At 46.5% G+C, this 14,517-nt stretch overlaps 1 protein-coding gene across 1 annotated transcript in view; it reads left to right on the forward strand.

The window, feature by feature from the left end:
- The window catches only part of LOC101644532, a 63,475-nt gene that overhangs the window by 1,190 nt on the left and 47,768 nt on the right, over positions 1-14,517 (forward strand). The gene's annotated exons all lie outside the window — the stretch shown is intronic.

Below are 14,517 nucleotides of genomic sequence, written 5' to 3' on the forward strand. Positions count from 1 at the left end.
ACCTTACACCCACCGCTCTCTCTCTTCCCCCACAGTTTCTGTTGTTCGTCTCCCCCTGCCCCTGGGGGGCGGGGTGCAGTTGTGTGTCTGATCATCAAGATCAGTTCCCCCTTCCTCTCCTGTTTTTTTTTTAAGCTTCTCCGCCCCCCCATATCCTCAGATAGAAAAACCAAACTCATTGCCATCGAGTCCATTTTGACCCAGAGTGACCTCATAGGACAGAGGTCACTAGAGCCTCTGCTACTGTAAATCTTTATGACAGCAGAGAGCCTCATCTTTCTCCCTCATGCCAACTGGTAGGTTCGAACCCACTACACCAACAGAGCTCCTCTGTGGATACAATGACAGGGAATTGGGGCTTTTTAATTTCAGAGTCCAGCAGCCTGCAGATTGAGGACATCCGTTTCAGGTCATGGCTGTGGAAGGCGGGGAGGTTCAAGACTTGGCAAACTTGATGCCGTTTGGATTTTTCCCTTGTCTGGAGTCCCCAAGACAGCTTGAACTATAATAAATAAACTAGCAACTCTCTTCACGGCCCGTGGCTGCGTTCAACAGCACCAATGTACAGTGTGCTGCTATGTGCCGTCTTTCTGATGCTCCAGACCCAAGGGTGCTTCTCCCGGTGTGTGTGTGAGCCGAAGGCTGTGGATGGGTGCTGACTGTCTTCTGGGCACCATTTTCCCATGTATGAAATAAAGGTGGACTCTTTGACAGAGGAAACCGAGGACACTGAAATCCGGACAGAAAAACCTTGAGAAAAACAAATAGCTCATCAGGAGAAGCCCACTATGGTCTTTACTCAGGAACCCTGGTGGCACAGTGGTTTCGAGTGGGGCTGCTAACCACAAGGTCAGCAGTTCGAAACCACCAGCTGCTCCTAAGGACAAAGATGAGGCTTTCTACTTCTGAAAAGAGTAATCGTCTCAGAAAATCACAGGGACAGTTCTACTCTGTCCTGTAGGGTCCTTATGAAGTCAGAATTGGCTCAATGACAGTGAGTGAGGGATGATTAATTAGGCATGACATGTCAAGATCTAATGGGGAGTCCACAAAAAAACAGCTAACTCTGGTCATTTAAAAGTTTCGATGATTGTGTGGAAAACTTTTGGGGTTCCTCCAACAGCTGTGGGGAGATTCGAAAGTATCTGTGGCTTCTCCCGCTAACAAGGCCAGTTTTCAGAGAAGTCTGTTGGCTTGTTGCCCTTGCTTGTCACTGAAGGAGATGTGACATTTCTGTTACAGCCGTGACTCAAACATTCTACCCTGTTAAAAATGCTTACGTCTCTCAAAGAGCATCCAATCTTTAAAATTGTGATAGCGTATGCATAAAATTGTAAGTCTACGGTTCAATTACATTGTTTACATCTGCAGTGTTCACCACTCGTCACCACTATCTGCTTCCAAAACCCCAACAAAATCTCTGTACCTGACACACAACAACGCCTCTCTCCGCGGTCCCTCCAGCCTCTGGGGACTCCGTCGCTCTGCGTTTGCCTATTCCCTGGAGAAGGACATCATGCTCGGTCCAGTCGAGGGACAACAAAAACCGGGAAGGCCCTCCACGAATGGATGGACAGAGTGGCTGCCATGATGGGCTCAAACCCAAGAACAATGGTGAGGCTGGCGCAGGGCCAGGCAGGCTTGGTTCTGTGAGCACAGCGTCGCCATGCGCGAGAACCGACTCCCGACCACAAGAAGATGTCTCATGGAAGAGGCCTCATGGGTTCATACAGTGTCTGTCCTTTTTGTGTGCGAGTTCTTTCACTCAGTGTCATGTCTTCAGGGTTCATCTGTGTTGGCGCATGTATCATCCCATCTTATGACTGCATGATGTTCCATGATATGTGTCCGCCACATGTTGTTTCTCATTCCCCCCGAGAGATTTGGTATGTGGGTTGTAGCAATAAATATTTACCACAGAAGAAAATAAACCGAGAAGGTTATAAAACACCAAGGGACAGTGAGTCAGAACTGACTGAAAGGCCATTGTTTTTACATGTGTGCATCTCCCCAATGCCACTCCGGTTGTTGTTGTGAGCAGCTGCTGGGTAAGTGACCCAGAACAACCGAACAAACCACGGGCCATCGTCCCCTGCACCGTCCTCACCATCGCTGTTGCTTCGAGCCTGGTCTGCAGTCATTGCATCCACCCGTCTCTGTTTCTCTGCCTTTCCTGGACCAAGCAGGATGGCCTGTTCCAGGAACTGGTCTCTCCTGAAGACATGTCCAAGTAGGGGAGATAAAGTCTTGGCATACTTGCCTCCAAGGAGCATTCTGGCTGAACATCTTCCAGGATGGCTGTGGTGGCTCGTCTGGCAGTCCGCGGGGCTTGCAGTAGGCGCTGCCAGCACCACGATTCAAGTGCGTCACACGTCCTACTTGTCCAACTTCACTTGCCTGTGAGGTGATGATGGTACCATGGCTGGACTCAGGGTCACCTTGCTCCTCAAAGTGACACTTGTGCTCTTCAACACTTCAAATCAGTCTCGTGCAGTGGCTTTGCCCAAGGCAACATGTCTACTTGCTGCTGATTCCATGCGCCTGGACTGTGGACCCAAGAGAAATGAAGTCCTTGATGACTCCCATCTCTTCCCAGTCTGTCCTGATGTTGTCTGAGGGTCCAGTGGTGAGGATGTGGGTCTTCTTGACCTTGAATTGTAATCCACACTGAAGGCTGTAGTCCTTGAACTTCAGGAACTGCTTCGAGTCCTCCTCGATTTCAGCAAGCAAGGTTGTACCATCTGCATATTGCAGGTTGTTAATAAGCCTTCCTCCAATCTTGATGCTGCGTTCTTCTTCATATAGCCCATAATTTCAGGTTATTTACTCATCATACAGACTAAGTATGGTGAAAGGAGATGATCCTATTGTGTGGGAAACGGAAGAATTCCTCCCAAGTTGTCTCACCCAAATATATGCCAAATTCAACTGCTTGCGAATGACTATACACTTGGAGGTCATCAGGAGTAGATCAGGGGTCATTTTCCCTAAGGGTTATGAGCCATCTAGAGCAAGCAGTCACCGCTGTTTATCCCACAACAAGTAGGGCCCACTCCCTTCTGATAAGGATAGTAGTTGACTGTTTCCATGTAGGAGACCCCAGAGAGGTCATGCCCACCCAAGAGTGACCCAGGTTAGGCCGCCATCATGAATCTAGGGTCTGCCCATCTTGTCACATGTATACTTTCAGTCCCTCCCATTCCTATGAGCACACCCCTAACTCATCCCCCTCCTGTTACGCCTATGCCCATTGTACATCCCCTTCCTATAATGTGTATGCTTATTGTACTGCCCCTTCCTGTGACGTGTGATTACCTGCAATCACACCCCGCTAAGTAGATATAACCCTTGGTTAGCAATAAAGTGGGGCCTCTTTCCTGGTCTCGCAGCCGGGTTCTCCCCACAAGGACCACCAAGCGGGGCTGAGGTGAGCATGCTACCATGAATTGTGTCTGACTCCATTATTTCAATCTCTCTTCTATCTCTCATGCTCTCTTTGACTTTACTATAATCTTTACCTATTATCGCTGTACAGTTGTGCCTAGCGGACCCGTGATTAGTGGTGGGGGGCTGGCACCCCTTCCAACCACCGCACTACTGCACACCTTTCCTGATTTTAAACCATGCCATATTGCTTTTCTTTTTTTGAAAGACTGTCTCTTGGTCCATGTGCAGAAATTCCGAGACTGTACATTTTTTCAAAGTTTTATTGGCTTATAATCCACATATCCTACAATTCAATCATTCAATAATATCAAGAAGAGTTTATAATCCTTAACCACAACTTTAGAACATTGTCTTCTCTCGTACTTATTGTTATTAGCTTCCCAGCTCTCCCCAACCTCTCCTGCCACACCCGCAAGAAACCCTCCATCCGGTTACTGATGCTATAGATTTACCTGACCCGATTTCCTGTACCAAGAAACATGCAAAACAGACCAACAAAAAATAACCAGCAACAATAAAATAAAACAGAGAAAAGCATTCATCAAAACAAAAAGTAGAAAACATGAAAAAGTACAACAACTTTAAAATGAGTCTAAGGGAGAGGGAATGATAAAGTGTTCATTTTTAACCCGACTCCGCCTGCAGTCATCCGATCTGCATGATAGCAAAGCTTCCGTGTTCACATTGCTGCTCCAGCTCACAGGGAATTCACCGGAGGCTTAATCCAATTGTATTTTCATCCTTCGCTTTTTTTTTTTAACTGACACAACTTTCAAATGGGTCAAATGATACACTATTACATTTCTACCTAACTACTATAATTGTCTTTACAGTGTGCTTTGTCTGATAGCAGGCTATTCACCTCCCTCAACCATGGTCAGGGGGAATTCCCTGAAGGCGTCCTCTATGTGTGGACCCTGCGAATGGATTGGGGCGCCCACTGTCATCCACAGCTTCTGCCTGGACGTCCTGCGGGGAGCAGGTACCTACATCTCAGTAGCCCAGTGCTGACCTGACAGTGCAACCAGGGCTTTCTGCCTCTCTCCCCTTTTACTCTTCTCCCCTCCCCCGCGAACCATCACAACAGTAACTGCATCCTAGGTCAGGTACCTCTCTAGGGCACTGTTCTCCACCTTCCTCATGCCACGACCCTTTCATACAGTTCCTCATGTGGTGGTGACACCCCCCCCAATAGAATTATTTTCGTTGCTACTTCATCACTGTCATTATGTTACTGTTAAGAATCTGGCGACCCCTGGGGAAAGGTGTTCGACCCCCAAAGGGGTCTCGCCCCCCAGGTAGAGGACCACTGCCCTAGAGAGCAAACAGGACAAACACATGGCATTATTATGGAAATACATTGGGCCTTATTTATTTATTTTATTTGGGTTTATTATGATTTATTCTTTAAACGACACAGAAAAGGATTCTGAGTTTTCGCTTCCCTGGTATTTTTCTTCTTCTTTTATAAAAGAAATCATTTTATTGGGGGCTCGTACAGCTCTTATCATCATGCATCCATCCATCCATTGTGTCAAGCACATTTGTTTTGTTTTGTTTTGTTTTTGCAAAGACAAAAGTTCACATTACTGAGTAATCATGAAAGTCCACAGTTTTAGGGAAGTGAACAAATAACATCTAATTTTCATAACCACTCAACCTGCCCAACAAGTCTATTCCTGAACGATATTCTGTAATGCTGATATTTAATATTCTTTCTTTTTTGTTGTTTTGAACTTGTATGTTTATTTGTTTTTGTTTCTGTTTATTTTTTGTTTGTTTTTAATCATTTTATTGAGGCACATACAACTCTTATCACAATCCATCCATCCATCCACTGTGTCAAGCACATCAGTACATTTGTTGCCATCATCATTCTCGAAACATTTGCTTTCTACTTGAGCCCTTGGTATCAGCTCCTCATTTTCCCCTCCTTCCCCCATCTTCCCTCCCTCCTGAACCCTTGATAATTTATAAATCCCCCACCCCCCATGTCTTACACCAACCACTGTCTCCCTTCACCCACTTTTCTGTTAACCATTACTCTAGGAAGAGATTATATGTAGATCATTGTGATGGGTTCCCCCTTTCTCCCCCGCCCCCCCACCTTCCCCTTACCCTCCTGGTATCACTACTCTCATTATTGGCCCTGAGGGGTTTATCTGTCCTGGATTCCCCCTGTTTCCAGCTCTTATCTGTACCAGTGTACATGCTCTGGTCTAGCCAGATTTGTAAGGTAGAATTGGGATCATGTTAGTGGGGCGGGGAGGAAGCATTCAAGAACTAGAGGAAAGGTGTGTTTCATGGGTGCTATACTGCACCCTGACTGGCTCGTCTCTTCCTTGTGGCCCTTCTGTAAGGGGATGTCCAATTGTCTACAGATGGGCTTTGGGTCTCCCCTCTGCTCTCCCCCCTCCCATTCATATTTATATGATTTTTTTGTTCTAGGTCTTTGATGCCTGATACCTGGTCCCATCGACACCTCATGATCACACAGGCAGGTGTGTTTCTTCCATGTGGGCTTTGTTGCTTCTCAGTTAGATTCCCACACATTTACCTTCAAGTCTTTAAGACTCCAGATGCTATATCTTTTGATAACCAGGCACCATCAGCTTTCTTCACCACATTGCTTATGTACCCAGTGACATGTCGAGAAGGTGAGCATCACAGAATGCTGGATTCTTGGAACAAAGTGTTCTTGCCCTGAGAGAGTATTTGAGTAGAGACCCAATGTCCACCTGCTGCCGTAATACTTAACATATAAATATAAATACCTAGATCTATTTCCCTATCATTATATATAAATATATTTACATATGTACATGCCTGTATTTAGACATCTATAAGTCTAGTTCCTTGGCCTCCTAGTTCTTTCCTCTATTTCCTTTTACTTTCCTCTTGTCCCACTATCATGTTTGGCTTTCATTCAGATTTCATAATTCCTCTCAGTTACATTGCCCTTGATTAAGCCCCACTCGACATCCTATGCCCTTTTCTCCATTGATTTTAGATCACTTGTTGTTCCTTTGTCCTTGTCCTTTCTCCCACCTCCCCCTGTCCTGTGTCCTCCCCACCCCTGAACTGTCAGACCCATTGTTTTCTCCTCTGAATGGTTTATCCCACCTATCTTATCTATATAGGCACGCAGAGACAATAATAAGTGCAAAAACCAGACAAAATAACAGAGGAAGGCAAAACAAAACCCAAAATAACAATAACCCAAAAAACCAACGACAAAAAAGGAAAAGCCTACAAATAGTTCCAGGTCTGTTTATCGCCCTTTAGGAGTGTTTTCCAGTCGAGTCTGATGGGGTGCCAGGCTCTGACCCCAAAGTCTATTTTTGGTATTCTCCGGGGATTTCATCGCTTTGCTCCCCTTGCTGCTCTGTTGCATGGCCTTGGTGTTTCACCCCAGTGTGATGGGGTCGGATCGGGCAGGATTCCCGCACTGTGTCTCCAGTGTTGTCCCCCACGGCCTGATGGCTCACTGAGGGCGGGGCCAGTCCGATGGTCCTCTCTGTGCGTTGTCTGCTCTGAGCAAGAATATCGTCCTCGGGGCTCGGTGGACCAGGATGTGTTCCCCTCCCTGTCCATCCCTCCTCGTTTCTCCCGTGTGCTCTGATCAGACAGGCCCCTCTCCCTGAGCTCTAGCTTCAGTGTTGTTCTCTGAAGTGCACTCTTCTGGGGGGTGGGGTGGGGGTGACTTTTGGCCTTATAACCTCCTGCAAGATGTTTCCAGAACACATTTTGAGAGCTGTTGAGTAAAAGGAGAGTTAAAAAGTAGAGGTAACTTTTTCTTATCTAGGCTCATGAAGCCCCTGAATTCAATCTGCTGCTCAGGTTAAAGAAAAAAAAATCCCACAGGAATTGCATCTGTTGGCTATGGAGATGGCAGTGAGAGTTTCTAGCTCACGCCTTACCTGCCCACCACCTGTTCTAGGTGAGCTCCGGCCCTGTTCCCAGGGTCTCCTTTTGGATACCTTTCTGTTTTGAGAGATATCCTTCCATGTCCCTGCTTCTTCTTCTACTCTCTCATTCTGTGGTGACAGTCAGAGGGGCTGGACTGAAATCCAGCTAAGTGCTGATTCCTTTAGGCCAGACACACCTCCGTGTGCCTTCATTTCCCATCCGCAAAACAGGGATGATGATAATAACTGCCTCACTGGATTATTAAAAACAAACAACAAAAAGCCCTTACTACCATTGAGTCGATTCCATAGCAACCCCAGAGGACCGAGCAGAGCAGCTCGGGTGGGTTTCTGAGACTGAAACTCTTCTCCGGAGCAAGTGGCTGGCGGTTTCAAACTGCTGGCCTTGGGGTTATCCGCCCAGCGTGTGTCCCACCATGCCACCAGGGCTCCCCCATGGATGATCAGGAGGAGTCAATAAATGTAGGTCTTAGAACAGCACAAGGGCCACACACATGCAGTCACCTGCCCGCTCCATTTGTAAGAGAAGACTGTGAGGCACCTACTTTTAGAAACCCTTTTGAAATCATCTAAACTATTTTCTTTCCTCCGATGGCGAAACCTGACGTCCTAGAGAAAGGTACCTAAAACATGAACACAGAGCTCATGGGATTGTTACAGAGTGAACATTCCTGTGTCACCACTTCCCTGGTGAAGACATCAACTCTTGGGAAGCTTGCCACAAGCCAGCCCTTCCTGCCCCTTTCCAAGCGCTTCTCCTTCCCTCCCTACGAAGGTAAGCGCAGTCCTGGGTTGAATGGGATGTAGGTCTTACCCCCTAGGGATCCCCTATCCCCCATGCTTTCATTTAGCCATCTTTTGGTAGCTGGTTGTCAACAGAAGGCTACAGGGTGAACTCTTTTACCCGGCTCCTTTTGCTCAACCCTGTGATGAAGCAATTCATCCAGGTGACACTCTCTACCTTCCCAGAGTGTAAATACACCACACTTACTTACCAATTGGGATGAGGAGGGGAGCCGCTGCCCTGGGGTTGGTTCTTACAAATGACGTTACTGTTAGCACTGGAGTGCATCTGTGACCCACGGGTCAGGTGCTCTGTGCAGGTCCACCACGAGTACTGTGACTCAAGGGCAGGGCATGCCACCAGCAGTGCTGTGTCCATGCTGCCACGCATGTCTCCGGGGTGCAAACCCAGGGCTCAGATGGTCCTGGGCCTGGGGTCTACGTGGTCATCTTTATTTATTTATTTTTATTAAAAGATCATCTTACTGGGGGCTCTCATCACAATCCATACATCAGTGGTGTCAAGCATATTTATACCTATGTTGCCATCATTCTTTTCTAGCTATTAACTTTCTATCGAGCCCTTGGTATCAGCTCCTTTCCCCCCTCCTTCCCCAGCCGCACCCTCATGACCCCTTGATAAATTATAACGTATCATTATTTTCATATCTTACACCAACCGCTGTCTCCCTTCCCCCGTGGTTTCTGTTGTTTGTCCCCCTGGAGGGGTGTGTGTGGTTATGTGTCAGTCATCTCGATTGGGTCCCCCTTCCTCCCTTTCTCTCCCCACCTTCCCCCTACCCTCCAGGTATCACCACTCCCATTCCTGTTCTTGGATTCCGTGTGTCGTGAGCGCTTATCTGTACCTGTGCACATGCTCCGGTCTAACCCACAGTGAAAGGCAGGACTGGGGTCATGGTAGTGAGGGGTGAGGAAGCCTCAAGGAACCAGAGGAATATTGTGTGTTGGTTGACTTATCCCTTCCTGTGACCCTTCTGTGAGGGGATGTCATTGTCTACAGATGGGTTTGGGGGTCTCTGCTCCAAGCCCCCTTGTTCTCAACAATATGGTTTTTTGGTGTGTTTGTTTGTTTGAGGTCTTCTGATACCTGTACCTGGTCCCAACAACACCTTATGGTCGCAAAGGCTGGTGTGCTGCTTCCATATGGATTTGTTGCTTCTCTGCTAGATGGGTGCTTGTTTAAATTCAAGCCTTTAAGACCCCAGATTGTATTTCTTTTGATAGCCAGGCACCATCCACTTTCTTCACCACATTTGCTTATGCACCCAGTTTGTCTTCAGCCATTGTGCCGGGAGGGTGTGTATCACAGAATGCCAGTTTGTTAGAACAAAGTGTTCTTGCATTGAGGGAGGGCATGAGCAGAGGCCCGACGTCCATCCAATACCTCAGTGAATTTCCATATAATTATATGTACCTATGCTAACACCTCTATTTTTATGAATTAATGTATTTACATACGGACACACCTATACTTATACCTCTATACATAGCTTTGCTTCCTAGATCATTCCTGTTTTCTTTTACCTTCCTCCTGCCCCACCGTCACGCTCGCCCTACTTCTGCTTCCTAGTAATTCCTCTCAGCTAGACTGCTATTGCTCCAACATCCCCAGGAGCTCTACGTCCTCCTTGTTTTTTATTTTAATTCTTTAGTTGTTCCCAGTCTGTGGCGTTGTTTGCCCGCCGCTCCCTTCCCCCTACATGGTTATCTTCAGATAACACTGCCAGAGTTTCCCAATGTGGTTGTGGCCATCGTTTCTCCTTGCCCAGTGTGTGTGAGCACCTTCACGCTGCCAATCCTCATCCGCACTTTGCACTACCAGGTGTTTTTCAGTCATGCCAGTCGGTGTACCAGTGGTATCTTAACGTGATCTTGATTTGCATTTCCCCAATGAGTCATCAAGTTGAACTTCTCTTCAATTGGCTAGTGGCCTTATGGGTGATATCTTTTCCGTCATGTCTTGTTCTTGTGCCGTGCTTGGCTTCCTGTTGGGCTGCCCTTTGAAACATACAAGCGTGGTGAAAATAGAGATAACAAGACAATTGCCATCTCAACATGTTCTGTGCGATCCAGCGGCATTCGTCACATCTGTCACATTGTGCAATCCTCACCAGCCTCCACTTCCAAAATGTCCCATCACCCATCACAGAAATGCAGTGCCCCACAAGCCCATCAGCCCACTGCCCGACCACCCTTGGGGACCCCGAATAAACTTGAGTCTGTGCATTTGCCCTAGGAGCCCTGGTGGTGCGGTAGTGATGCACTGGGCTGCTAGCCTCAGTTCAAAACCACCAGCCACTCCTTGGTAGCAAAATGAGGCTTTCTATTCCCGGTAAGAGTGACAGTCTTAGAAACCCCTAGGCTAGTTCTACCCTGCCCTATAGGATCGAGCTATGAGTTCTAATTGACTCAATGGTAGTGAGTTGAGTGGTTTCTTTGTTTGTTTTAAATGCATTTGCTGTTTCATCTAAGTGGAATCATGCAAAGGGTTTTCAGAGTTCATCCAGTTGAACCTCGTGTCTCTTTCTGTTGTTGTCAGTGGGTGGTGTACACTCAGCTCCTACTCACGGCGAGCGACCCTGTGTACAACAGGAGGAGACACTGCCCTGCCTGGCACCTCCGCATAGCCACTGCTCTAGTCGAGCCCAGGGCGGCGCCCACGGTGCCAGGCCAGCTCCAGGAGGCTCTTCCTTTTCCTCACCAGCACTCTATCTCTCGACGGCCACATCATTGTTCGTTGAATGATATTGTCCATCTTTAAGATAGATGTATTCTTTTCACATGGTGGGTACAAGCCGGTTATCTCTTTACATGGTGGATAATCTGTAAACAGATTCTGTTATTCACCTATTTGCCCCCATGACTTTGTTTAATGAACAGAAGGTCTTCCCTGGAACGTAGTCCAAATTATCCATCTTTTCCTTACGGGTACTTATTTCTGTGTCTTGTTTAAGAAATATCTCCCTGCTCCCCCAAACACACAGATATTGTCTAAGGCAGGGGTTCTCCACCTTCCTCATGCCGCGACCCTTTCATACAGTTCCTCATGTGCTGATGACCCCCCAACCATAAAATTATTTCCATTGCTAATTCATCACTGTCATTTTACTACTGTTATGAATCGGGTGACCCTGTGAAAGGGTTGTTTGACCCCCAAAGGAGTTGCAACCCACAGGTTGAGAACAGCTGGTCTAATGTTTTTCCAAAACGTTATGATTTTTCATAGCATTTAAGGTTGGCAATCCACCTGGACCTAATTTTGGGGATGTGGTGTGAACAGGATTTTTAAAAATAGACTTATTGACGTATAATTCACATATCGTATACTTCAATGGTTCAGTCATATTAAAAAACAACAGGTAAGCATCAGTACAGGGGTTCTGGAACACTGTATTTCTTTGCGTGCTGTGTTAGCTCTCTGTTTCCCTCCAGTCTCCCCTCCCATGTTGCCAGTAAGCCGTGCATCCAGTTACTGCCTATCGAGCCACCTCTCCTGGATTTCATACACTGGAAAACGTGAAAAAAGAGAGACCAACAAAAATCACAAAAAGGAACCAGAGAAAAACATCAATGGAAAAGAAAGCAGAGCACACTAAAACCTCAAACACATTGAAACTGGGTCAAAAGGGAGATCCAATGATCAGGTACTAACTTTTAACCTAATGAGATCTGGCGTAATCGAGTTTACAGTGCTCCCTGTCGGACCACATCCCTCGACTTTGATCAGAGGGGATTGGTGAGGTAGGGTTTTTATCAAAATAGTTGATAATCAAGGTTCATAACAATAAAAATGAAGTGGGGAGGGAGCACTAGAATTGATTGTGATTGCACAACTCATTTTAGGGGGGGGGGGACGTTCTAAAATGGATCTGGCTATGATTGTACAATTCTCCTTGATCTGATTGAACTATTGAGTTGTAGGATATGTAAATTGTGTGCCCATAGGACTGTTAAAAATGTTACATTTAACAGGGAACCCAGGATAGATGACTTCTTCAGGACCAGAGGTGAGAGGGGCGAGGCCTGGAGGGTGAAGGGAATGCGGGATAGAAGGGGGGAACCAATTACAAGAATCTGAGTATAGCCTCCTTGCTGGAGAATGGACAGCAGAGAAGAGGGCGGAGGGAGACGTCGGACAGGGTAACTTATGACAAGTCTATAATAACTTATGAATTATGAAGGGTTCAAGAGGGAGGGAGAGGGGGAGGGGGGAAATGAGCAAATGATATTGAGGGCTAAAGTAGAGGGCAAATGTTTTGAGATTGATGAGGGCAACAGGTGTACATAGGTGCTTGACTCAATGGATGGATGGATGGACTGTGATAAGAAATGTATGAGCCCTCAATAAAATAAGTTTTTTTAAAATGTTACATTTAATAAAACGATGTATTTATTTTTAATTAATTAAGGGTGGGGGAAAGGCAACTTTATTATGTTCATGGGTTGCCATTATATGCCTATGTTTTATTCTTATTATTAGAACTTCAATTATTTAATTAAGTGTTGTTACCAAAATTGGATCTTGAATTTTGTGCAATAGCTTTTCGTGGACAAATGCTGGTTCTTTGCCTTTGTTTGGTGCGTACGGTGCATTGCGGTGGTTGTTTTCCTAATGTTGAGCCAGCATTGTGTCGCCGTGGGAATTTCACTGGATCATGATGTACACACATAGATTTTAATGTCGTGTTGAATCCTAGTCCTTGAATACTATTGTGACCTTGGCAACTATGTTTGTTAGTTTATTAGGGAGATTGATTTATACTTTTCAATTCTGGTGATGTCTTTGTCTGGCTTAGGTATCAGGGTTAGACTTGCTTCATAAATTGAGTTATCTAGAACATTGTCCTTTTTTATGTTCTGAAATACTTTTTGTAGGATTGGTGTTAATGTCTCTAAATGATAGAATTCCCAATAAAACGATCTGGGTCCAGGCCAAAAAAAGTGTGTGTGTGTGTGTGTATATATATATATATATATATATATATATAATATTACATTTAAGCAATTTATAAGTACAGTCATCTCATAGGAGTCTCAGATTAAAATTGGAAATAAACATTTCCAAAAAAAATCAAAATGAACGAGTCCGCCTTCTGAAAGAGCTTTGCTCCTTTAAGTGCTTTGCTCTTATGAAAACTGCACTCCATGAAACACGTGCATGAACGCACATGTAGAGCCCAAGGGTGGGCTTCAGGGCTCCAGAGCCAACACGGCTGACTGGGGCTGCGGGCTGCCGCTCGCTCCTGGGCTGGCTCACCTTGGCCAGGTGCTTTCTAGGACCTTGGCACCTGCATCTGAATTTCTGCAAATAGGTGCAGCCGCGCTTGGAAAGATACAGCATGTGAAGTATTTCACACAGGGTGGGGTCCCAGAAATCCAAGCTGCAATTACTAACCAAGGACTTGATTTAACCCTTTCCGGCCCACTCACCCTTCAGCTACCTCTCTCTGGTCACAGTGGCTAGCCCTCGGGTGTCTTTTTTCTTGTCTCTTAGCCCATATCAAAAGACGCACTGCCGTAGAGTCAACGCTGGCTCCATGACCCTCTAGGAAGGGGTAGAACTGCCCCTGTGGGTTTCCAAGGCTGGAACACTTTACGGGAGTAGAAAGCCTCATCTTTCTCCCAAGGAACGGCTGGTGGTTTTGAACCACTGACCTTGTGGTTGGCAGCCCCATGAGGAAGCACCATTCACGAGGGCTCTTTTTTCATTTTCTAGGTAAGGAAATGGAGTCCCAGGGAGATGGGGAAGGATGTGGGCCCAGAATCCTGTCTCCACAGCTGACCTGAGGTTAAGCGGTCCAATGACTACCCCGCCAGGCTCCTTGTGGGGGAGGACGGTGCCCACTACTTCCCTAAGAGTCGTCACGTTGAGAGCCTGTCAACACGTGTTCTAGTACAGACCGGCCTCGTGGCTTGTCAACTGAGCTCAGGCCCTGGTGGAATGATTGTTGAGAGTGCCAGTTTTGTATGCTAGACACATAGGGCATTGTGGTGGGTTGGTTGGTTGGTTGGTTGGTTGGTTGGTTGGTTGGTTGGTTGGTTGGATGGATGGTTGGTTGGTTGGTTGGTTGGTTGGTTGGTTGGTTGGTTGGTTGGTTGGTTGGTTGGTTGTTGGTTGGTTGGTTGGTTGGTCGGTCAATTGGTCGGTCGATTGGTCGGTCGATTGGTTGGTCGGTTGGTTGGCTGGTTGATTGGCTGGTTGATTGGCTGGTTGATTGGCTGGTTGGTTGGTTGGTTGGTTGGTTGGTTGGTTGGTTGGTTGGTTGATTGGTTGGTTGGCTGGTTGATTGGTTGGTTGGTTGGTTGGTTGGTTGGTTGGTTGGTTGGTTGGTTGGTT

Source organism: Echinops telfairi, unplaced genomic scaffold (assembly GCF_000313985.2).
Source record: "Echinops telfairi isolate 266 unplaced genomic scaffold, ASM31398v2 ScPeMD7_655;HRSCAF=1070, whole genome shotgun sequence".
NCBI classification, from domain to species: domain Eukaryota; kingdom Metazoa; phylum Chordata; class Mammalia; order Afrosoricida; family Tenrecidae; genus Echinops; species Echinops telfairi.